The 24,398-nt window shown below is 40.5% G+C and overlaps 1 long non-coding RNA gene across 2 annotated transcripts in view; it reads right to left on the minus strand.

Annotated features, from left to right (window-relative positions):
* The window catches only part of LOC135320815 (uncharacterized), a 35,006-nt gene that overhangs the window by 6,541 nt on the left and 4,067 nt on the right, over positions 1-24,398 (minus strand). For both annotated transcript variants that reach the window (XR_010380145.1, XR_010380144.1), the window contains exons 2-3: positions 5,997-6,239; positions 5,344-5,483 (exon numbers count right to left, since the gene is read on the minus strand). This is a non-coding gene — a long non-coding RNA (uncharacterized LOC135320815). The remainder of the gene's footprint in view (positions 1-5,343; positions 5,484-5,996; positions 6,240-24,398) is intronic.

Below are 24,398 nucleotides of genomic sequence, written 5' to 3' on the forward strand. Positions count from 1 at the left end.
AGTCAAATCAAAATCAAAATGAGATCTCATTTTACACCCGCTAGGATGGTTATAATCAAAACACGGACAATAACAAATGTCGGTCAGGAGGCAGAGGAAAGGGAACCCTCAATATGCAGCCATTGGAAAGGGGCAATGGTGCAGCTTCTTTGGAAAAGTCTGGTGTTTCCTCAAAAGTTTAGTGTTATCATATGGCTCAGCAATTCTACTCCTACATATAGGGTCATCCCTCAGTATCCTCGGGGGATTGGTTTCAGGAACCCACCACCCTGGATTCCATAATCCAAGGATGTTCGAGTCCCTTTACAACCAGCCATCTGGATCCATGAAGTGGAAACTACAGCTATGGCGGGCCAACTGTGCAGCCAACAGAATGAAAACATATTCTCACAAAAGCTTGCACATCAATATTCATGGCAGTATCATTCAGAGTAGCCAAAGGTTACAAACAATATCCATCCATCAATGAATGGGTAAAAAAATTATCAAGAATAGTCCCAAAAAATTTTGGAAATTGAATCTTTGACAAAGGAGGTGAGAACATACAATGGAGTAAAGACAGCCTCTTCAGAAAATGGTGTAGGGAAAACTGGACAGCTGCATGTAAATCAATGAAGTTAGACTACTCCCTCACAGCACACACAAAAATAAATTCAAAATGGCTTAAAGACTTAAACATGTAGACAAGACACTACAAACCTCTTAGAAGAAAACGTAGGCAAAACATCTGACATGCATCTCAGCAATGTTCTCCTAGAGCAGTCTACTCAAGCAATAGAATTACAAGCAAAAATATACAAGTGGGGTCTAATTAAACTTACAAGCTTTTGCACAGCAAAGGAAAGAGTAAGCAAAACCAAAAGACAACCTATGGAATGGGAGAAAATATTTACAATAAATGAGACTGTCAAGGGGTTAATTCCCAGAATATACAAACAGCTTTTACACTTGATAAGAAAGAAAAATAAACAATTCAATCCAAAAATGGGCAGAAGTGCTAAAGAAACTTTTCTCCAATGAAAACATGCAAATGGCCAATAGGCACATGAAAAAATGCTCAATATCATTATCAGAGAAATGCAAATCAAAACTACAATCAAGTATCACCTCACACCAGTCAGAATAGCCATCATTCAGAAGTTCACAAACAATAAATGCTGGAGAGGCTGTGGAGAAAGTGGAACCCTCCTACACTGTGGTGGGAATGCAGTTTGGTGGAGCCATTGTGGAAAACAGTATGGAGATTCACCAAAAGACAAAAAATTGACTTCCCCTATGACCCAGCAATCACACTCCTGGGCATATATCCAGAAGTAACCCTAATTCAAAAAGACACTTTCCCCCAAATGTTCACAGCAGCACTATTTACAATAGCCAAGACATGGAAACAACCTAAATGTCCACTGACAGATGACTGGATAAAGAGGTTGCAGTATATTTATACCATAGACTATTACTCAGGCATAAAAAATAATAAAATAATGCCATTTGCTGTAACATCAATGGATCTGGAGAATGTCATTCTAAGAGAAGTAAGCCAGAAAGAGAAAGAAAAATACCATATGAGATCGCTCATATGTGGAATCTTAAAAAAAAAAAAGAAAAACAAAGAAAGAGAAACTTATCTACAGAGCAGAAACAGACACAGAGACATAGAAATCAAACTATGATTACCAGAGGGGAGACGGTGTGGGAAGGGATAAATTGCGAGTTCAAGGTTTGCAGATACTGATTTTGTATAGAATAAACAGCAAGTTTATACTGTATAGTACAGGGAAATATGTTTAATATCTTATAGTAACTTATGTTGAAAAAGAATATGAAAATGAATACATGTATATTCCTATATAACTGAAGTGTTGTGCTGTAAACAAGAAACTGATGCAACATTATAAACTGACTAGACTTCAATGAAACTATTTTTAAATAGACCAAAAACAAAAAAAAAAGAAAAAAGATATTATTAAACCAAAAGAATAAATTACTGTTTCAGGCTACAACATGGATGAACCTTAAAAAAGTATGCTGAAATAAGCCAGACACAAAAGGACAAATACTGCCCTTTTAGGTGAAGTGTATCTAAGTGTTCATTGTACTAATCCTGTAAATTTTCCGGAAGTTTCAAGTCTATCAAATTAAAAATAAAGTGTATTATTCATTAAAAACATAAAACGATTCCTCACAGGAGGGCTTTAAATAATAAATGAAGAAATGCATGTAAATCTCCTGGAACAACACTTTGCACGTCCACAGACAGTCACTGCTGTCACTGCCACTCAGAAGTTGGTACCAGCGCTGATGAGAGCTGCCTCCACTCGCTGCCCTGTAGACAGGAGTGAGGGCCTTGGCTCTGACAGGCAGGGTGACCTGGAACCTGAGTCAGACACAGCCACGCCCCAGACTCTGTGTTACCCAACTTTCTTATACAAACTGCTACATGTAACGTAAACACGCTAGAGGGATGTATCTTACAACATAGGCAATACAGTCAATGATTTACAATAACTATAAATGGAGCAACTATTGTACACCTGAAACATATCATATTGTAAATCAGTTATACCTTTAGAAAAAATTAAAAAATAATGTAAAAATGTTATAACTTTAATATCAGTCCGGTTTTTAAGTAACTACTAAACAGCTTAGAATGTATAAAAGCATTTAAGTGTGATATTTATTTACATAAATATTTACTTTCACCCTCCTGCTAAAAGAGAATTTAAACAATTTTTTAAACACAGCTTAACAACCATAACAAAAAGACAAAAGTGAGAGTGAAAAGAATATGGAGATTCAATAATTAAATGAAACCAGGGGGAGGTAAAGTCATAAAAATGGATGCCATGAAGTCAGGGTAAGTGTTAAAGGCCAATTAGAAATTCAGCTGTAAGATTTTTGGCAGCTAAAGCAAAAAGAAAAAGATGAAGGGGCGGGTGGTAGAGCTCAGTGTTAGAGCATGTGTATATCATACACGGGGTCTGGATTCAAGCCCCAGATGGACTTTAGATGGACTTTAGACTCAACCCTCACCCTCCAGGAAATTCAAAATACACACCGACAGAGTGCTATGGACAAGATTTTTTTTTTTAAACAAATTCCTGAAACACTAGCAGGTCTTGGTTCTACTGAGACACAAATGGATTATGTGTATAATGTTTCACAAAAGCCCTAAAATATTATCACCCCAACTTGACACATCAAGAAACTGAGGTAGAGAAGTTTATCACATTGTACAAGATTAAAGAGAGGACACGACAGACACCATATTTAAATCCAAGCCCCTGCTCCACTGCTCACACTAGAAAGTGTGACATACTGCCGCTTTCCTGCCCTCTCCCTGCAATAAATCTCTGAAGAGTCTTTTCTGTGCCACCTGGAATCACAATCACATCAATTTTCCACAAACAGCAATGTCACTCCTTGGAGGACGTATCAAAATCTAAAGGGTTGGGATGGGAGGAGAGATTTGCATTTTCTGTTTCTCAAAGGAAATATGGCTTTAAAAGAAACTGAAAATCACTTATCTAGTCTAAGCCCTCATTGTGCAGAGAAAGAAACGGAGGGTCAGAAGAGATGAGGAAAGGTCCTCATTAATAAATATTGCCTCAGCGCAGCACCAAGCCAGCCCTGGGAACTTCTAGGGGAGGATCTGGGAGGCCCAGGAGAATGAGTGTTAGAAAACGGAAAGAGAAGAAGCATAAAAGACCCTGTCTCTACACCACCATACCATGAAATTCCACCAAATTACCCATTATGGGTGCAGCCAATATTAAGGTGGGCTAAACAGGTTATAGAAACCTGGAAGTCTCAACCATAGTGGAAATTCCAACATTTACTATGTTGTTTTCCCAGTTCAAGCATCAACTCAGTGGGCACTCTGTACCAGGGAGTACACTAGGCCTGGAGTTCTCCCAAATACAGATCTCTATTACCATGTGTGCAAACAACATAAAGGCCACCAGAAGAAAAGTGCCCACAGATAAGATGGAATTACTGAAGCTGAAAGCAGCCAAAGAGCATATATTACTAGGAAAAACGGTGCTGCTAGAAATGGACTCATGGACATAGAAAGCAAACTGTGGTTAGCAGCCAGGAAAGGAGGGATTAACAGATGCACATTAATAAATATAAAATAAATGACAAGGACCTACTATATAGCACAGGGAACTATATTCAATTTCTTGTAATGACTTGTACTAAAAACAATCTAAAACTTATGTATATACATATGCATATGTTTATAACTGAATTTCTGCTGTACACCTGAAACTATCATTGTAAATTGACTACACTTCTATAAAAAATAATTTTAAAAAATAAGTAAAAATAAAAGCAACGCCATTAAGAAAAAATAAAAGAATACTCTAATCCCCTTAGCTGTAGGTGCTGGAGAATCCTGGTTGCAAGTACCAAGTCCACTGGATCACTCCAGCACTGGCTGTCACTCTTTCTGACCATCAGAGAGTCACTTGGCTTCACTGAGGTTACTTTCCTCCCCTGTGAAAGGCAACAGTAGCAACTAACGATGTATAGAATCTCATCATTCACAAGCCCAAAAATTAGTGAGGGCTTCCCATGGGCCAGGCTCTGGAGAGATGGAAAGATACGGTTCCAGATATATTCATGTTTAGAAGAAATTTATGCCATAAACATTAATTCTTCCTGTTTTGATAGACAAATGCATTGCAATTCTGATTAGAATTCCTACCAGATTTTTCATGGAATGTAACAAGTTATTTTATGGTCAGGAATAGCCAAGAACCTTCTTTAGAACCACCACTGGAGAGGGGTGGATAGGTCACTCATTTCCTCTGGTATTTCTGATGTGATGAAACGTTCTGGAATAATAATTGTTGCACAACTGTGAATATGCTAAAAGCTGCTGAATTGTACCATATAAATGGATGGACTTCATGGTGTGTGAAAAATATCACAATAAAGCTGTTATATGAAAAAATATTTCTTGACAATTATTTTTCCCTCTATACTACTAGTCTGCCCTACAATTTAAGAAAAACAAAAAACCAAAACAAGCCAAACTGTGCCAGGAGCTCTTTAGGACTGCAATATCCCTGGGTCTCCAACGCCCCTGGTGGTGCTGTTCCTGTTAAAATACCCTAGCTGGGATGCTCTAGTTAGGGACGGTAACTATCTTTTTAAAATCGACTGTCACACGTTTCACCCTGGGAGAGGGAAGGAAGGAGGATGTCACAGCCTCATAGCTTCAGCACATTTTTAACTGAACCAAGCCCTGCTTTCAACACTGTAATCCCTCGCACTATAAAAAAAGTGACATAAACAAGCACCGCCATCATAACACCTGAAAGTGTTCAAGATACTTACCTGCGGCAGAAACACTGAGGGAGGAGATAGAAGCTCGCTCAACACTGAGGATCCCTTTTCCCGACTCCACTAGGAGAAGCTGGGCGTTACAGCCGGGGGCTCTCAGCCGGGGGAGCAGTGCCCACGCCACTGAGCTGGTCCTGAGGGAGCGGGAAAGGGAGAGGAGGGCAGCCCCGGGGTCGCGGGGCAGGGAAAGCGGGGGGTTGGGGACGCGGGCTGCAGCCCCGCTTGGAGTCCAGCCCCAGCCCCAGCCGCCCGCCCCCATCCGGGTCGGCAGACCACGCCCGCCCGGGACACAGCCCGCCCAGGTGTGGGGACTGCCCGGCGGCCGAGGAGAGGAAGCCCGGGAGGAGAGGACTCGCGGGCGGGAGAGGGGAAGGGGACGCCACCCGCGGACTGAGTGGTGCCCGGCTGGGTGAGAGGCGGCAGGTGCACACCTGGCCCTGGACAGGTTTGCCCGGGGCCCCGGGGCAGGTGGCGCAGGCAGAGGGGTCTGGCCCGAGCAATTCAGCTGAACACAGGCTGACTGGCGCCCTGGGGGGCTGTGACACGCAGACCGCCCTCTCGCAGTCGCCTGACCCATTTCCCGGGAAACCCCACGTTGCACTTCCACAGCCGGTGGCCCCGGCCCAGGGCAGGAGCCAAAGGCCTACCGGGCGACAGAGCTGAGAAGGTTTTGGGGCCGATTCCTGGCTCGGAGCTGGAGCTTCCAACTCGGGGTCCAGCTGGCACTGACTGCCCATGCGCAGGAGGGCCAGCGATCCTCTGGGTTCTGTGAGGGAAGGTGGGGCAGCGAGGGAGGGAGAAGATGGGAGGGGGAGGAGAGGAGGGGGAGGGGAGGAGGGGAAAAGTGGAGGGAGACAGATGGACAGGAAGAGCAGAGAAAAGGGAGGGATCTGGAGAGGGGAGGGGAGTAGCGGAGATGGAGAGAAAAAGCTTTACCTCTGGGGGCACCCCGAAGGAGGAGGCAGTCCTGCCTCTGTACCCTTCTGTAACCCTTCAAGGCCCGCAGCTCACGTTTTACCTCTCTGATCCAGCCCTCCTTCCGATGCTTCTGCAGAACCCCTAGGGGTATCACACCCATTGCCCCACACGGAGCTTGGTTTTCTGTTTCTCTGGGAACCAAGCACCCGCAGGTGTTGTCGCTCAAAACTACCTTGGGAAGGGTACATATTCCCCTTTTACACGCTGGGAAACAGGCAGGCACGATCTCTGCCTTAGCTCCACTGTCCCAGGTGTTGGGCTGGCGGGGAGCGGGGTGGTACAAGATCAGAGCCCCAGACAGAGCAGACTGCCTGAGTGTTGGTGCATAGTCCCCATCCCTCCTGGGTAAACCACACCCCACCCTAGTGGAACCATCAAGGGCTCACAGTAGTTCCCTGGGTGTGGGAGAGCTATCCTCATGTGAAGGAAAAGCCAAGCTGGGCTAACAAGCTAAGTCACAAATCTAAGTGTGATAAGTGTCGGTTTACTGATCTAAATTCTGCTGGGCTAACTCATAAATCTGAGGTTTAGTGTCAGTTTACTGGGCTTACAAGCTAACTCGTAAATCCAAGCTCAACAATTGTCAGTAACCTGAACTATTACAAGTAGATAAGCTCTAGTGTACTGATTCCTTGCTTTTTGTTGTTTGAGCCTTATTGGCTAATACCCCCTTACTTGTAATTAACCCTTTAAAACCTCATGTGCACGTCTCGGGGTGCTCATAACTTCGGAGCAGAAACCAGTCTGAGTCCGCCGGCATAATAAATCTGAGTACACCAACACTCCGAGTGGTGCTTGTTTCTTGGCTGGCCTGTTGTTTCCATAACACTCAGTTCCAGTGCCCAGCTTGCTAGGTAGATAAGAGTGTTACCAAATCCAAATTCATTCTCCTCAGTGCAGGACAGGCCAATAAGTTGGGAGACCAGGTGTTGGAGCATGGAATAGCAAGTTTCTGTAGACCTAGATGGCAAACTAATGTCCTGGAAAACCATCTCCCCAAGTCAGAATTCAGGCTCCTTTCCTACATGCTTGGTTGTTGCAATCTTCTTGGTGTAGGAATTCCTTATCTTTAGAATCCTTTGTTCTTGCAGCTATCTGCCTGGGTCAGATCCCTGTAAACCTCCAACAAAATAAACGTTATTTTCTATTCTGCAATTTGTTATCTTTTTATGAATGAAAAAGTGTTAAATATCCTTAAAGGTCAGGGCCTTCAGAATAGGCTCTCCTATATATTTCAGGCTCTAGGCAACATTGTTTTACAAGCAAGATGAAGCCTAGGAGACAGAGCATAGGGTTAAAGTCAAAGGAACAGATCTAATATGGAGTCAGATTTGTTTTGTTCTATTACCCAGGCAGAAGCCACTTGAGGATTTAAATCCCTTTAAGTTAAAAATAACTAAAACTTTAAAGGAATTTACATACATAGGTGGAAATGTGCATAGCCTATCTGGAAAATCACACAAAGATTAGTAAATAGTGGCATCTCCAGGGAGGGCTGAAAGAAGAGAGCATGAGAGGAAACTTCTTTCACTTGTGTATTTTTGTGCTCTGTTTGAATTTTTTAAAAAAATTTGCATGTATTTCTTTTTCAGTTAAAAAAATGTGTAATCGAGCAAAGGAGTAATTAGCTCAGCAAATACAGCAGCCATGGAATCACTGAGTCATCACTTTTGATTTAAGCCAGGAAGCATTTATTGACTCTCTCCAATGTGCCCAGTGGTGTTTTAAGAATTCTTTTATTACTTTTATTAATTATTATTATTATTATTATTATTATTATTATTATTATTATTATTACTGTTATTGTTATTCTATGAAATAATAACAAGGTATCCCTCACCCCTGCCCATGGCTGGTGGAAAACCAACTGAGTTTTTATTGAGTTGTTTTCCAAGGAGTAGAGATGAGTTATAAACAGAGCACATCTTCAGGGCAAAACAGTCGGAGTGGTTTTCCAGCACGCCAGACAGCTATGAAGGGTTTTCAATAGAGGCGCCCAGAGGCTGAGAGAGAAAGCCTCCAGGACCCTACCAAAAGCTGCCCAAACTGCCTTCTCCATGGTACTACTGAAATAGGAAAAAACAAATCTGACTCCATATTTGATCTGTTCCTTTGACTTTAACAAAGCCAAGTTAATACGCTCTGGTCTTTTCATGGGTTATGATGTCACAGAGGAGACGGACAGGTCAACAAGGGACCACTCTGCCGTGATCACGGATCCGGGGAGCGGGATGGGCGGTAAGATGTATGATGCAGCCATAGCTGTGCCCGTGCTTCTAGGCAGGTACACAAAGTCACCTCGACAAGGTGTCAAACACTTGTGCCCACGTCCTCATCACCTGACATGTATTAAAGAGAAATGAAAACCTATAAAAGTCCAATATACTTGGTGGGTACACCGTCGAAAAAGCAAAGTCACAGTTTGACAACTGGCCATCTCGGTTCCCTGGGATTCATTCTTGGAGAACCTTAAAAACCACTCCTCTGTCCTCAAGAAGTGCTGCATATTTGTCCTATCTTTGGCTCAGGGTTCGAGCACATTCAAGTGAACTTCAATGTCTGCACAGATTTGACTGTCTTTGTCCAGGTTCACTTGTCCATTCTAAAGAGGCCTGAGCTAAGTCCATCCTCCATAAGATCTATTCCCTCCAGTGACAGCTCATTGAGCCTGCAATTAAAAGCCAACTGAACAAGACTGTCTGTCCTCAGGTAAAAAGTTCACCCACCCTTCACTGCTTTCTTAATCCCCTCTCCTGGCTAATTGCAACAGACTAACACCCCCCTCCACCAAGCTCCCCGACTATGTCAGTTTGTCTCCCCAAGGAGAAAGTAAGATCCATAAAAGAGGAGACAACTCCATAGTCACCTCTGAATTCCTGGCATATAGTAATGTCAATAAATAGAACTATGATTATGGCTTCTTTCCTTTAAAACCTTTCTGGTTATTTGAATGAGACCTTGGAAGAGAGGTGTTTGCGGTCCAGTATCTTGATCCACAAGACTCTGGAGGCCTTTTTCGGAATGGCTGCTCACTGATTTATTCAAACCACAGCTTCTCATTCCAGGAGTAGCTGTGCTTCTCTGCCAGGAGTTTGTGGTCACTCTCATGCCAGAACAGCTTTAAACAATATCCTTACTTTGGATTTGTTATTTTTCCCCTCTTCCAACAAAATTGACTTTCCTTACGGTCTTGTCTTGAGGAATTTTTTTCCTAGTTCACCCTATAGTAAACCATGCTTCTCGGGTTCTGCTTGGCCTTACATATGATCAGTCATCCAACTCCCAGTGTGAGAGGCCTCGGGCTCACCTCCTGCCCTCCTGCCAGGGCAACTGAAACTCAGTACAGGAGCCAACAGGCACCCCAGGGCTTCTAAGGCTCACGTATCTCCCAGAATCCCTGCTTTCTGGTTTGTCTTGGCTTCTGAGGATTTCCCCTCACTTTCTTGACAATTAGCTGTGCAGCTTGAAAGATGAGGAAGGAAGGTTTTATTTCTTAATTAGCATTTTAAGAAACTTGTGTAATGAAAGTTTTCACGAGTTTCTACAACACTCCATTGCCAAGACAGAAAACACAATGGATATTTTCTAAGTTTAGCTATCATGTGTATTTTTTCTTTCATTCTCTTAACTACAACAGACATTTTTATATTAAAAACAATAAGGCCCCAAATAGGATAGAGACTTGAAGGGGCATACAAAATTAAAGGGCAAAGACAGAAAAATGATAAATACTCTACAAGGTTAATATAATACTTACACTATGGATCAGATCAGCAATTCTCAGTAACAGCTAATTGAAATATGACCATGATGTAAAACGTCTCTCCTGTCAGGAGATGGCTAACAGAAAATAGAATTAAAACAACAAACTAAAATTCTAAGTCTGGCGAGGTACAGAAGGCTACCAGCTAAATGTGTCTTCTTCTGGAAAGGAGGGAGTCTCACCAGCTCTTTACTGTGGAGCCTGAGCCCAGGGGAGGGCGGTGAAGTGAGCTCTGTAAGTACCCAAATAGCAAAGTGAGTGATGAATAAAGAGACGTGAGCTTTGATGAAAGAGATGATACTACTATTCACTTGTCCTGTAAAGTATGTCTTCACGTTCAGTGATCAATATCTCAGCATCCTCAGGGATTAAGATTATAGGAAAATTCACAGCCCGGGCCCAGACCTAAACTTTCAGCTTGTGACACTGCACTTAGATGTCTCAAGGGCAACTCCAACTCCACCTGCAAAGAGCTGACTTCACGGTTCTCCTCCCATAGCCGTCCTGCCCTGGGCCCCTGGTCGGGGGGCAAGGTCTCTCTGCCTCTCCCAGCTCAGGCCCATCACTCACAGATGTGACTGGACCCCTCCTTAAGGCCTCAGATTTCATCAGTTACCGAGGCCCACCACCCACACTTGTCCTACCAGATACTCACTGGCACTCACGCAGCACTGACTCTGTGCTGGGGACCACGCTGCACACTGCGAACACGTTATCTCACTGGATCTCCACAGCAGTCCTGGGAGGTCGGTACATCACTGCTTGAATTGATTAGATAAATTGTTTCACTTCCTTGAGTGCATCATCCAAAGTGACATGGCTACTGAGCCACAAACATGGGACTGAAAACCACTTGAAAATTCTACACTCCTACACCTGGCAGCCACCCTACTCTGACTCATCACATCACCTCCTGCTGAGCCTTCTAAATGTTTCTAACCATTCTACAAGACAAAAGTGATCTACAAGAGCACCCCACTCCCCTACTTAAAATCTGTCAATGACAGTCCACTGCTCTTAGGAGAAAGCCCCCCCGGGCCTGAGCACAGCCCAACGGCCTGGCATCCGCGTTCCCTGCATGGCTGCGCTGCCTCACCCACCATGCAGCACTACACTGGCTGTGCCCAGGACAAGGATGCTGACTCCGTACAACCCGGGGCTCATCTCAATCAAACAATGATCACCTTCTTCAGTGTTCACCCTCTTCACTGCTGACTCTCAGAAAAATGTTTTCTCGGGGTGAATCAATATCTTTTTCCTTACAACTTCCCATCATTGATAATGAGCTCCACCCAAAAGAAAGAAGACCTAATTCTCAGCCTCCTTATCTGTAAAGTGAGAATAACAAGGAAATATGTGAGGTTTTAAGTGAAATAATATTCATGTGAGGCTGAGGGACAATTCCCAACATACAGTAAGAACTCAATATGTGCTTACTTAATATTAATAAGAATATATTGCATTCCAGCAATCTTAACTCAGTGTTTTATGGCTTTGTCCAACAGACTACAGATAAATTGTTGGACGAACCCCTTTGAGCAGATCAGCCCAAGCATGCTGGTAGAGGTAAGCGCTGACTCCAGTTACAGCTGCAGCCACCCAGCACTACGGGGCGGGGGCAGTTTGCTCAAACTCTTACATGTTGCTTGAGCATTTAGTTGTCATTAATGAATAAAGACATGTGTTCTTTAGTCAAAGCTCCTGAAACATAAATCTTCAAAGACTGATTCAAATTAGATTTCAAGTACAACAGTCTCACTAGAAATTATTTGAAAATGATAGTCTTAGCTCCTCTGCACATCAAAAGGCATGATCTTAATGTATCTGACAACACCGAAAGTGTTGTTTAAAAGAAATTAAGATGAAGCCATCCTAAGTAAGCTCTCAGTATCATCTGCACAAAGCCCCACAAAAATGTCTCATTTCTCACTTCCACATAGTTGTTCAGGTAGCTTAACCTGGGTCTTGGTTTCTTGTAACACGGGGGTGGTAAGAGTTGTGGATAGATTTATGTAGCAAATATAAACCTAGGGGATTTGCTGTGTAGGAATCCTAGAAATAAACAAATTGATGTATAGTCCTACCCTCAAGAAGCTCAGCCTTTCCATTTACAACAGCATTAAAAATAAAATGAGAGATACATTTAACAAAAATTTACAATATTTGTACATTGAACATTTTGAAGTATCACGGAATTAAAATTTAAAAGATCTACATATATGGAAGACATCCCATGTTCATGGAATGGTAGACAATATTGTTTAAAATGTTAAGACTCCCCAAAGTGACCTACAAATTCAGTGGAATCGCTATCAAAATTCCAGCTGACTTCTTTGCAAAAATTGAAAAACATACCAAAATTCATATGGAAGTGCAAGGGGCCCAGGACAGACAAAACAATCTTGAAAAAGCAGAGAAAATTTGGAGGACTCACTTTAAAGTGTACTAAAAAGCTATAGTACTAAGTCATTATGGTACTGACATAAGTTTTGATAAATAAATCTATGAGACACAATAAAAATCCAGGGGGAAATATCTTACATTTACAGTCAGTTTTCCACAAGAGTGCCAACAACACTCCATTGAAAGAATAGTCTATTCAACAAATGGTGCAGGGACACCTGGGTATCTGCAGGCAAAAGAATGAATGTGGAATCTGGATCCCCATATTTTATATAACAAATAAAAATTAATTCAAAATGGATCACAGACAGAAATGTAAAAACTAAACTTATAAACTTTCTAAAAGAAGACACAGTATAAATATTTGTGGCCCTAGGATATGCTTTGGTTTCCTAGATACAATACGAAGAGCACAAGTGATAGAAGAAAAAAGCAGATAAACTGGACTTCATCAAAATTAAAACCTTTTTGTTATAAAGGACATCATCAAGAAAGTGAAATGACAGGGGAATCGGGTATCTCATGTGATAGAGTGCGTGCTTAGCAAGAAAAATAAAATAAGTCAATACATCTAATTACCTCCCCTATAAAGAAACTGTTTTAATGTTTAAAAAACTAAAGTGAAAAGACAATCTGCAGAATAGGGGAAAAATTTTGCAAAGCGTGTATCTAATAAGAGACTAGTATTCAGGATATATAACAAATGCTTACAACTGAACAATACAAAGAAAATCGACCCAATTTTTAAATTTGCCAAGGATTTAAATAAATACACAAATGGCCAATAAGCATACGAAAAGATGCTCATCATCACTAGCCAAATCAAAATCAAAACGATATCTCATTTTACACCCACTAGGATGGTTATAATCAAAACATGGACAATAACAAGTGTTGTTCAGGAGGAAGAGATACCTTATATGTGGCCAGTGGAAAGGGACAATGGTGCAGCTTCTTTGCAGAAGTCTGGTGTTTCCTCAAATGGTTAGAGTTATATGGCTCAGCAATTCCACTCCTACATGTAGAGTCATCCCTCAGTATCCTCGGGGGGTTGGTTTCAGGAACCCCCCACCCTCGATTCCATAATCCAAGGATGTTCGAGTCTCTTTACAATCAGCCATCTGGATCCATGAAGTGGAAACTACAGATATGGCTGGCCAAATGTACAGCCAACCGAATGAAAACGTATTCTCACAAAATCTTGCACATCAATATTCATAGCAGTATCATTCAGAGTAGCCAAAGGTTACAAACAATATCCATCCATCAATGAATGGATAAACACAATTACCAAGAATATTCCCACAAACTTTTGGTCATTGAATCTTTGACAAAGAGGTGAGAACATACAATGGAGTAAAGACAGCCTCTTCAGCAAATGGTGTAGGGAAAACTGGACAGCTGCATGTAAATGAATGAAGTTAGACTACTCCCTCACAGCATACACAAAAATGAATTCAAAATGTCTTAAAGACTTAAACATTTAGTCAAGACACTATAAACTTCTTAGAAGAAAACATAGAAAAAACATCTGACATACATCTCAACAATGTTTTCCTAGAGCAATCTACTCAAGCAATAGAAATACAAGCAAAAATATACAAGTGGGATCTAATTAAACTTACAAGCTTTAGCACAGAAAAGGAAACAGAAAGCAAAACAAAAAGACAATCTATGGAATGGGAGAAAATAGTTGCAATGAATGAAACTGACAAGGGCTTAATTCCCAGAATATGTAAACAGCTTTTACACTTCATAAGAAAGAAACACAAACAATTCAATTCAAAAATGGGCAGAAGTCCTAAAGAAACATTTCTCCAATGAAGACATACAAATGGCCAATAGGCACATGAAAAAATGCTCAATATCATTATCAGAGAAATGCAAATCAAAACTGCAATCAAGTATCACCTCTTACCAGTCAGAATAGCCACCATTCAGAAGTTCACAAACAATAAATCCTGGAGATGCTGTGGAGAATATGGAACCCTCATACACTGTGGAGGGAATGCAGTTTGGTGGAGCCAATGTGGAAAAGAGTACAGAGGTTCCTCAAAAGACAAAAAATTGACCTCCCATATGACCCAGCAATCCCACTCCTGGGCATATATCCAGTAGGATCCGTAATTCAAAAAGACACCTACACCCCAATGTTCACAACAGCACTATTTACAATAGCAAGACATGGAAACAACCTAAATGTCCACTGACAGATGACTGGATAAAGAGGTTTTAGTATATTTGTACAATAGACTACTATTCACCCATAAAAAAAAAAAATAAAATAATGTCATTTGTAGCAACATCAATGGATCTGGAGAATGTCATTCTAAGTGAAGTAACCCAGAAAGAGAAAGAAAAATAACATATGAGATCACTCACATGTGGAATCAAAAAAAAAAAAAAAAAAGAAAGGAAAAACAAACAAAAAGATAAAAATATCTATAGTACAGAAACAGACACAGAGACATAGAAACCAAACTATGGTTACCAGAGGGAAAAGGATGTGGGAAGGAATAAATTGGGAGTTCAAGATTTGCAGATACTCAGTATGTATAGAATAAACAGCAAGTTTATACTGTATAGTACAGGAGAATATATTTAATATCTTACAGTAACTTATGTTGAAAAAGAATATGAAAATGAATACAGGTATGTTTCTATATAAATGAAGGGTTGTGCTGTACACAAGAAACTGATCCAACATTATAAACTGACTAGAATTCAATGAAAGTATTTTTAAATAGACAAAAAACAAAAAAAAGAAAAAGGATATTATCAAACCAAAAGAATAATGTACTGATTGACGCTACAACATGGATGAACCTTCAAACTTTATGCTAAAAAAAGCCAGACACAAAAGGGCTAATTGTGCCCTTTTAGGTGAACTGTATCTAAGCGTTTATTGTACTATTCCTATAAATTTTCCGGAGGTTTGAATTCTATCAAAATCAAAATAAAATGTATTATTCATTAAAAACATAAAACGATTCCTCACAGGAGGGCTTTAATTATTAAATGCAGAAATGCATGTAAAGCTCCTGGAACAACAATTTGCATGTCCACAGACAGTCACTGCTGTCACTGCCACTCAGGGGGTGGTGCCAGCGCTGATGAGACCTGCCTCCACTTGCGGCCCTGCAGGCAGGAGTGAGGGCCTGGGCTCTGACAGGCAGGGTGAGCGTGAACCTGGGTCAGACACAGCCACGCCCCAGACTCTGCGATAACCAGCTTTCTTATACAAACTTCTCCATGTAACATAAACACACTACAGGGATGTGTCTTACAACACAGGGAATATAGCCAATGTTTTACAATAACTATAAATGGAGCATAACAATAAAAATTGTGCAACTATTGTACACCTGAAACTTATATCATATTGTAAATCAGCTCTACCTTTATAAAAAATTAAAAAATAATTTAAAAATTTTATCACTTTAGTATTCAATTCGGTTTTTAAGTAACTACTAAACAGCTTAGAATGTATAAAACATTAAATTGTGATAAGTTTGTTTACATAGTTATTTACTTTTAGCCTTCTGCTAAAAGAGAAATTAATCAATTTTTTAAACACAACTTAACAACCATAACAACAAAAAGACAAAATTGAGAGTGAAGAGAAAATGGAGATTCAATACTTAAATGAAACCAGGGGAAGGTAAAGTCATAAAAACGAATGCCATGACGTCAGGGTAAGTGTTAAAGGCCAATTAGAAATTCAGCTGTAAGATTCTTGGCAGCTAAAGCAAAAAGAAAAAGATGATGGGGCGGGTGGTAGAGCTCAGTGGTAGAGCGTGTACTTAGCTTGCATGGGGTCCTGGGTTCAAGCGCCAGGGCCTCTACTAAGAAATAAATACACCAAATTACCTACCCCTCAAAAGAGCCCCAAAGAAAAGAAAAAGAAAAATTTCTTTCCTAAAAAATCCTGATATTAAATTTAGATTAAATACTTGAAAAAAAAAAAGAAAAATAGAAACAAATGAGTGACACAAGTGATAATGCCTATGAGATAAATCTGCGGTGGCTGCTGGCACGTCCCCATGTCCCACGTGGGAAAATCTGAAACATCATTCACACCACTCAGAGTCATCCTCAGCCCACACCATCCCTCCCCCTGTTAAATGCAGGAGCACAGGCAGGGCCCGGCCTTTGCTCTCTCTGTGTCAACACAGTGAGACAGGATGGAAGGGGGCAGAGCACAGCCATTCAATGAAGGCCACAGCAATTAACATCAATATGGTGAAGGATTCAACCCCCAATAGGCCTTGAGGCTCAGGATGAAGAGATTTAACTTCTAGCTGATCTTGAGCTTCATTATACATCCGTTGTAATAGTAACATGGTGAATAACATGCCCCAAGGCACCATGGCAGTCCCAAGGCTAGCCACAAAATGTCAAAGGTGGGAAATGGCCAACTCCCTGGGAATCCCAGCCCCTTGCCCTTAGGCTGCTCATTCTACTTATTAGCATATGAAACAACCAAGCCCATGAAAACCAGCAACACAGCGCCACCTCTCGGTCACTCCTCTCTCTCTCCCTCTTCGAAGAAGGCCCACACTCTGTCTGTGGATTGTGTACCTACTTTTAATCTGAGCATCAAACCCCCACACCTCGTGGCGTTTCTCTTGCCTTTCTATGTATCTCTCTGAATAAATCTACCTTTACTCAACACTGGCTTGCTCTTGAATCCTTTCCTGCATGAAGCCAAGGACCAACATCTGGCGGGGCACATCCCAGGGTTTCAACCAAAGCCTGGGACACAGCCTTTCTCATGCCCCACGTATTTTTTCTTGTATCAGCAGGACTGTGTTGTGAAGGGAGCTCTGAGGCCCCAGCTAAGGGACAGAAGCAGCCCCCAGGGCTCTAATTGGCGGGCAACCTCTCCCCCAGCAGGGGCCCTGGGGTCTGCCTGGTTCTCTGTGTTTCTTTGTTGTGCTGACTCCCCATCCAGAGAGCTTTCTCTAGGCCTGTCCCCACAAAACCCTTCTCTCCAAAATACAAGCACATCATGTCACAGTCCTCTTGTTCAACCAGGAAGTGCTCAGCCCAAATTTTCCTTCCCCAATAAAGAACCTAACTGTCCTCCCTCCCATCCCACCACTTCTTTCTTTGTGACAACTCTGCACTCTCCACACACCATCGTGAACTGAGGTGCCTTGCTGGCTGGGACAAAGATGTTTCAGTCTCACACAGCCATCATCCTTTCACTTTCCCTTTTCTACCTTAAAAAGCCTTTCCTGAGTCTCCCACCCCTCTGATTCTGAACTTCACAAAGTGCTGAGGTTGCAGTCACTGTGTGCATACCTCCCAGGTTTTGGCTAGGTTTCCTTTGCAAGATCTTCATTAAGGAGCTGCATCAAGAAGTTTAAAGAGGCTATTCTTACATCTGAGCAGAGAAGCCTGCATAAAATTTAAATGGCTTTGAATAGACTGTTAACCAGGGACAGAGAGGTCGCAGGTCCTAGTCAAGAGTGTCATGAGGCAAAATGTTCTTCAAAGGCTCAGAGTGGCTTCTGAACAGGGAGTCAGCAGGGAGGAGGTGCCAGGCAGTGAGTGGGGTGAGTAACACAGGGTATGCTCCCCCAGCTGGGGAAGAATTCAATTTTTTTCTAGTTTTCCAAACAATTTCTTACTACCTTTTTCTCCTATTGTCACATACCATTTCCTACGAATTAAGAAAATCAATGTCAGTCATTTGGGCCACTTGGGAGAAGTTACACGATGCCATTTACAGGGCTGGGGCATGACAGCCAAACCAGTCTAGGTTGAAAGACCAGTGGGGGTATTTCCAAGGTGATTACGGGCATGCAGCAAACTCCCCAGCTTCAATGACCTCATCTCAAAGGTGGGGCCAATAAAACTACCAAGAAAAGTGCGTGATGATTATGGCCAACATCTGTTTACTAGGTAAGTGCCCATGACAGCTGCCGCTTAATGGGGAATGAGTATGACTAACGAGGCCCAGTCTACCTGGTCACACGTGCCCTGCCTTCCTGCCTTGGTGCAGCAGCAGAGCTTGTTTAGCTGAGTTGAACGCCCCCAGAGCAGCCCCGACGGGTAAGCTCCCAGCGCTGCACGGCGAGGCCTGTTCCTTTCCTTCTCAGAGATGATCACAGTTTGCAGTCATCTGTTTTTATGTTTATCCTTTTTGTAACTGCCTCCACCCCTGAGTTTTGCTCAAGCAGCACAGGGCCAGGTATGTCTTGCTCCCTGCTGGATATTCTGGGCTGGGAGACAGCCGAGCACACATCTGGCTCAGGTGCTGAAAGGAGAGGGCAGAAGGCCCAGGGGCCCATGCTGAACTGAGGCCCCTGCACCCAAAATTATGGTCTGACTTTGGGCAAATTACACAGTCTTCTTTACCCTGAGATTCCTCATCTGTCCATGAAAATAACTGCCCATGGCACACAGATTTACCAAGATAAAAGGAAATCACCAAATTCACAACCTATTCAAGGGGCTATCAGTGCATCCTCAACAGACAAATGCTGCCTTTATGGCTCTGACACACGTGAAGCAGGACGTCCACACACAGTGAACACTGCTAAGTGCCAGTGTGTTAAGTGCTTCATGTGTGCTATAATACTCTTTACAACTTACAACAATCCCAGGTAGAAACCAATATTTTCATGCCCATTTCACAGATTCACCAACAGGTTAGGAGAGGTTACATTCTAGTCCAAGGCCCCATGGTGAGGAAATGGCAATTTAAACCTGAATCTGGGCCCAGGCCTGGGCTCCATCTCTCTCCCATCCACTTGACCACTTGCCTATGAAATCCACCTGTCCAATACACAAGTTTGCAGCCGGCCAGCTCTTGAATGCAATGTTTGCCACCGTTTCTCAATGTTCATTAATTACCATAAACTGTTCTCAGAAACCACTACGGAAAAGAAAGGTGGGCTTACGTCCCTGCCCACAAAGAAAAGGAATGTGCAGAACACCTTCCCTACACCACCAAATCCTTTTGTATGCTTCCTCCATGTTTATGTTTGCACACGGCTTATTAAATTAGAAGGTACCTGAAGTAATTCCATCTCGGTTGCTTTCCAAGTTTGCAGATTATCCATAATCTTTCTGTGACCGAAAATACTACAGTGTGAATGAAAATACTGCAACCATGTCAGTAAACAAAGAATGCTGAAACCAAGTCATCAGTGGCTGCCAACACAACCCAGCGAGGACAGGCCTGCAGCCCAGCCTCTACAGCCACTCACAACGGTGCCCTCTGAGCAGACTCAGAATAAGAAAGGACAGGATACTTGCCCTAGATAGCTAGGTGCTTGTCTAAAGAATGAATTCAGTGAGTCAAAATGTTTGCTTCCTCCCACACATGGAAAAGCACTAAATTCTTGAACTTGAGATACCTGGCTTTCTTTAGATAACAAGCAATCTTTTATTGTTCCAACAACCTTGTCTTTGTTGTAAAGCTCCTATATATCCTAGCTCCTCCTCAACCTCTTGGGAACAGTCCCTCCGAGCGATCTGAGAGGCTGTCATCCCGGCTCGAGTCCTCCCGCCAAATAAACATAACTCTTAACTTTTAGGCTGCACATGTATTTCAGTCAAAAGTTTTGGACACCAGGAAGGGACCCAGAGCAGACTTCTCTCCAGCTGAACTCTCAGAGTTACCGGAGCCTTGGTACCAGCATTGGCACTTTGTGCCCATCTGCCTCCTTGGGGAATCCAGGTGAATTTGGGTGAGTCTCTCCTAGTTCTCGGATCTCCCATATTGGTTGATGATCCTGAGTTTTATTTGGCAGTGTATCCAGGTACCTGGCCCTCCAGTTGAAAGATACTGGGGGAGAATAACCCACCCAGTGGAGACATACTGGGTGGGGCCTGGTTGAAAGATAACAGGAAACACCCATCTTGAGGAGACGTCTGAAGTGGGGCTGGTGGAAACATACCAGGAAAATACTCACCCAGTGAAAACGTCCTGAGTGGGTCCCAGTTGAAAGACACTGGGTTCAGGACTAAGTGGTTAGGTAAGAAGCTGGTCTAATGTTGTCCTCGATTTGGTTACCTCCATTGAATTTTTCGGAATAAAAGTAAAACTCTTATGAGGAACCTTTCAACTCCAAAAATGGGACCCTCCTCCTGGCTGGTAACAGCATTCTTGGGTGATGGAGAAACTTTCAGGAATGGTAGAGGCAAAGACTTCATGTCATAGTGTTGTCCCTGCGGGAAATCTTACCAGCAATTTTATTCTGAGAACCCGAACTTACAATGGGAAATAGAACTTTCAAAAAAATTAAAAAAAAAAATAAAAACACAGAACAGAAAAGAAAAAGAAATGACAGATTGCCAGCCTCCAACTAATACACTAGCCAGGTTTATATACGTACAAAACTTACAACATTAATTAGGAATTAGAAAAAAAAAACTCACCCTGAAAGTAACTAACCAGGCCTGATAAAATATTTTTTGGAATTCTGAACTTATAAGAACAAAATCCCATTTAGGGGGAACTTGGATTTCTCTTCCTGTGTCCTTGAAATGTAAATGTTTTATCTTTCTCTGGGTGTTTTATGTGTGTGTATGTATGTATATATGTGTTTCTTTTTTTTTAAACGACACCTTGGACTCTGTCATACAAAAGGTACAAGTATTGTGTACATATTGTGGCCACGCAAATAAATTGGGATTCTCAAAAATCCTTTGATTGTACCAATTTTCAGATATTTTGCCATCTTAACCGTTGTTGCATCAGCCTGGACCACAAAGGCTTTTAGCTTTTGGAAAGTAAACTTTTGAATTTTATTTAAGCAACACCCCCACTCTCATGTGGAAAAGCCTCTTCATCTTATTGGTTTAAAATCACTATATATATATATATAAATTGATGGCCATATGATGGATCCTTTAATTTGGGAAAACTTTTAAATTGGTGAAAGTTGAAAGAGCTCTCATTATAAACAGCCGTTTTATTGGTACCTATTAAAATCAAGTTTAAAGGTAGAAAAATATATCTAATGGTTAACCTAAGAAATTAGTTAAAAAAAAAATGGTTTGAAAACCTACATTTGTGTTTTTCCTTTCCTATCAATGGTTTTAAAGATGCTAATTAATACTTAGAATAATTAATGTTAATTATGCTGAATAACTGGATAAAGGATTGTAAAAATGTCAAAAAAAAAAAAGATAAGGGGCTTATCCCAAATGGATAAATATTTTTATATGGTTATTTTGAATGAGATAAATAAAATGGACATTTTTGGATTTAGATACAAAGTTTTGATATTACACTATGTAAAGTAAAAAAAAAAAGGGCCAAAGAGATCACCTACTGCCCCCCAACATTAAAGTTCAAACAAGTCCGCTTTAGCACAGTTTAAAATATATGTATTTATAGAGCTAAAAAAAAATACATATTTATAGACTGAAATACTTGATCAATGATTGGGACAACAGACCTATTAATCAAATTGAAAATTGAGAAGGGCCTAAGCTCTTTGGCTGAAACTTGGGAATCCCAGAGACTTTTCTATGTAATTAGATACAGTGCACAAAAAAAAAAAAAAAAAAAAAAAGCTTCTGACACTCCTTCTAGAAATAGGAATTACTGATTAAACCTAATAAATATAAAAATTAAAGGTACAAGATTTAATAAAATTGAGATAAAAGTTTGTAAAATTGGTATATTAAATGGGCTTTATATAAAACTTTTGCTTAATTATATTGTGGGATAGATATATTTCAATGGAAAAACGCTTCCCCTTCTTGGTATTATAAGGCTGGGCACATATCTGTCCCTTAGAAAATATTAATTGAACAAAGTGAAGGAAACCAATAGAGTTTTGTGAGCCTTCCAATATAACGTAAAATTAAAAACTAATATTCAGTGGCTAATAGACAATAAAATAAGAGGTTTACCCTGGGTTTAACTTATAACTCAAGGAAAAGAGACCTCACTAAATACCTTATCCAAGCTTTGGAAGACATGCTAAAGTAAATCTTAAAGTTTTAAAACATGGAATTCTTTGTTTACAGCTCTTCTCACTGATACAAAAAAGCCAATTAAGGAGATACAATTGGACCTGCGTGACAGAGCAGTTCTCTGGGGAACTGGAAGCTTCTGTCTTTGTCTTGCAGATCAGAAATATAAATACAGCAAACAGTGACCTAGGACTGAGCCTAATTAGCTCAACGAGATAATACTTAAGGCGAAGAAATTTTTGGCATTTTAGAACTCATAACTCTGACACGTCCTTCAGCATTTGTCAAGAAATCTTAAATGTCGGTTTCATAAATAGTAAGCCTTAGTGATTTGAGCAAGCAAATTCAGCTTACTCCAACTATTATTATACCTATCTTATAAGTAAGTTTTAAAGTGAACCTATGAGATCTCTAGCTTTTGTCTGTTTATAAGCCTGCGTACACATTATAGATATGAGATATTTCTACAGCTGAAAAAAAAATCAAAGTCAAAGATCTCTGCTTAATTGACGTAAAAAAAATAAGAGCTTACAAATTAAGTATTTTTAAAATAAAAACTGACCAAATTGACTTTCAGCGTCACGTGAACTGGAAAATATTCAATATTAAGATAACACTTGGTATTGTTTAGTTTAAGTATGTTCTAATTAATAGAGACATCTTTAAAGTCATCAATATTAAGTACAATACCTTTACTGTACCTAGTTTTAATGAAAGTCAAATAAGATCCTGTTATATCTGTTGCAGAATTGTCAAGAAAAAAAATAGTAATGTGGTGTAGTAAAATTTGAAGTAAATTAAATGCAAATGAGATGAGAGCTTTGGGTAAATTTTTAAAATATATTTTTAAAATGTATGGTTAAGATACTCTCTAAATATTTGTTATCTTTAAATTCTAGAGTTGTGCTAAATTAAGTTAAATGATAGGATTTTATTAAATAGCTATGCCATTTTCAGATAAAATAAGATTGAAATATGAATTACTTAACATTTAACTTCTTCTTACAGAGAAACTAAAGGTGTTTAGAAATATTAATAAATGGTTGGTGCCACACTGAAAAAGTCTCTATTATTAAGGCAATGATCTAAGTATCCTAGGAAAGTAAGATAAACGTGTAAAGGAAGATATAAGAATGGAATTATATTTAGTTAATAAAAAATAGTGACTTTCTCCTGAAGCTGGCTACTTATGAATGGAAGAGAAAATAAGGGACACACTAATATAAGTATAGAAAGCTGTGGAAGGCTTGTGGAAGAGGAACCCTGAGGAAAGAGTTTTGTACGTGGTCGGAATTGGCTAAGTTTAGAATCAACTTGGGCAAAGTAAATTAATCTTAGAGGCAAGCTGGTACAAGAATAGATTTGGTTTTCTCACTGTTAAGAGGACAAAATTTTCTTAAAATGTTAATCCACTTTCAGTAACAAATTGTAAAGCTTTTATACCACTTACCTGAACTGTTCTGCCTTTACTTTGATGTATTTTCTTGTTAATGAATAAGTACTTGTTTACAGTGACCTATACGTTTATCTGACCACGTGTTCTCAAATCTTTTAACAAGCTACCCAAATATCAATTTCTAATTAAAGTTCTTTTAATCTCCAGTTAAGTTTGGGATGCTACAGAGGGCCCCTGAAACATCCCAAAGAGAGATTTTAAACTAGTAAGTTTCATTTTGCATGTTAAATAACATGGTATTGTCAAATGAATAATAAATCTTCCTAGGTTATACTGTATGAGAAAGTATTATTAATATAGATATTCTAGAAAGTATATGGACTCCCTAAATTTCTGGTATATCTGAAATGTTACCAGTCATAATTCTGGTTGTAGTGACCAGGTTTCTTTATTGATTATAGTGTAGTGGTTTTTAACCATGCTTTTAAATCTATTGTCATTTATAGACAGTTAATTGTTTTCTTCTAATGAGTTTGAAAAATGCTTTCTCTTCAAGGAGATTTACTG

The sequence above is a fragment of the Camelus dromedarius genome, unplaced genomic scaffold (assembly GCF_036321535.1).
Source record: "Camelus dromedarius isolate mCamDro1 unplaced genomic scaffold, mCamDro1.pat HAP1_SCAFFOLD_126, whole genome shotgun sequence".
Classification (NCBI taxonomy): Eukaryota; Metazoa; Chordata; class Mammalia; order Artiodactyla; family Camelidae; genus Camelus; species Camelus dromedarius.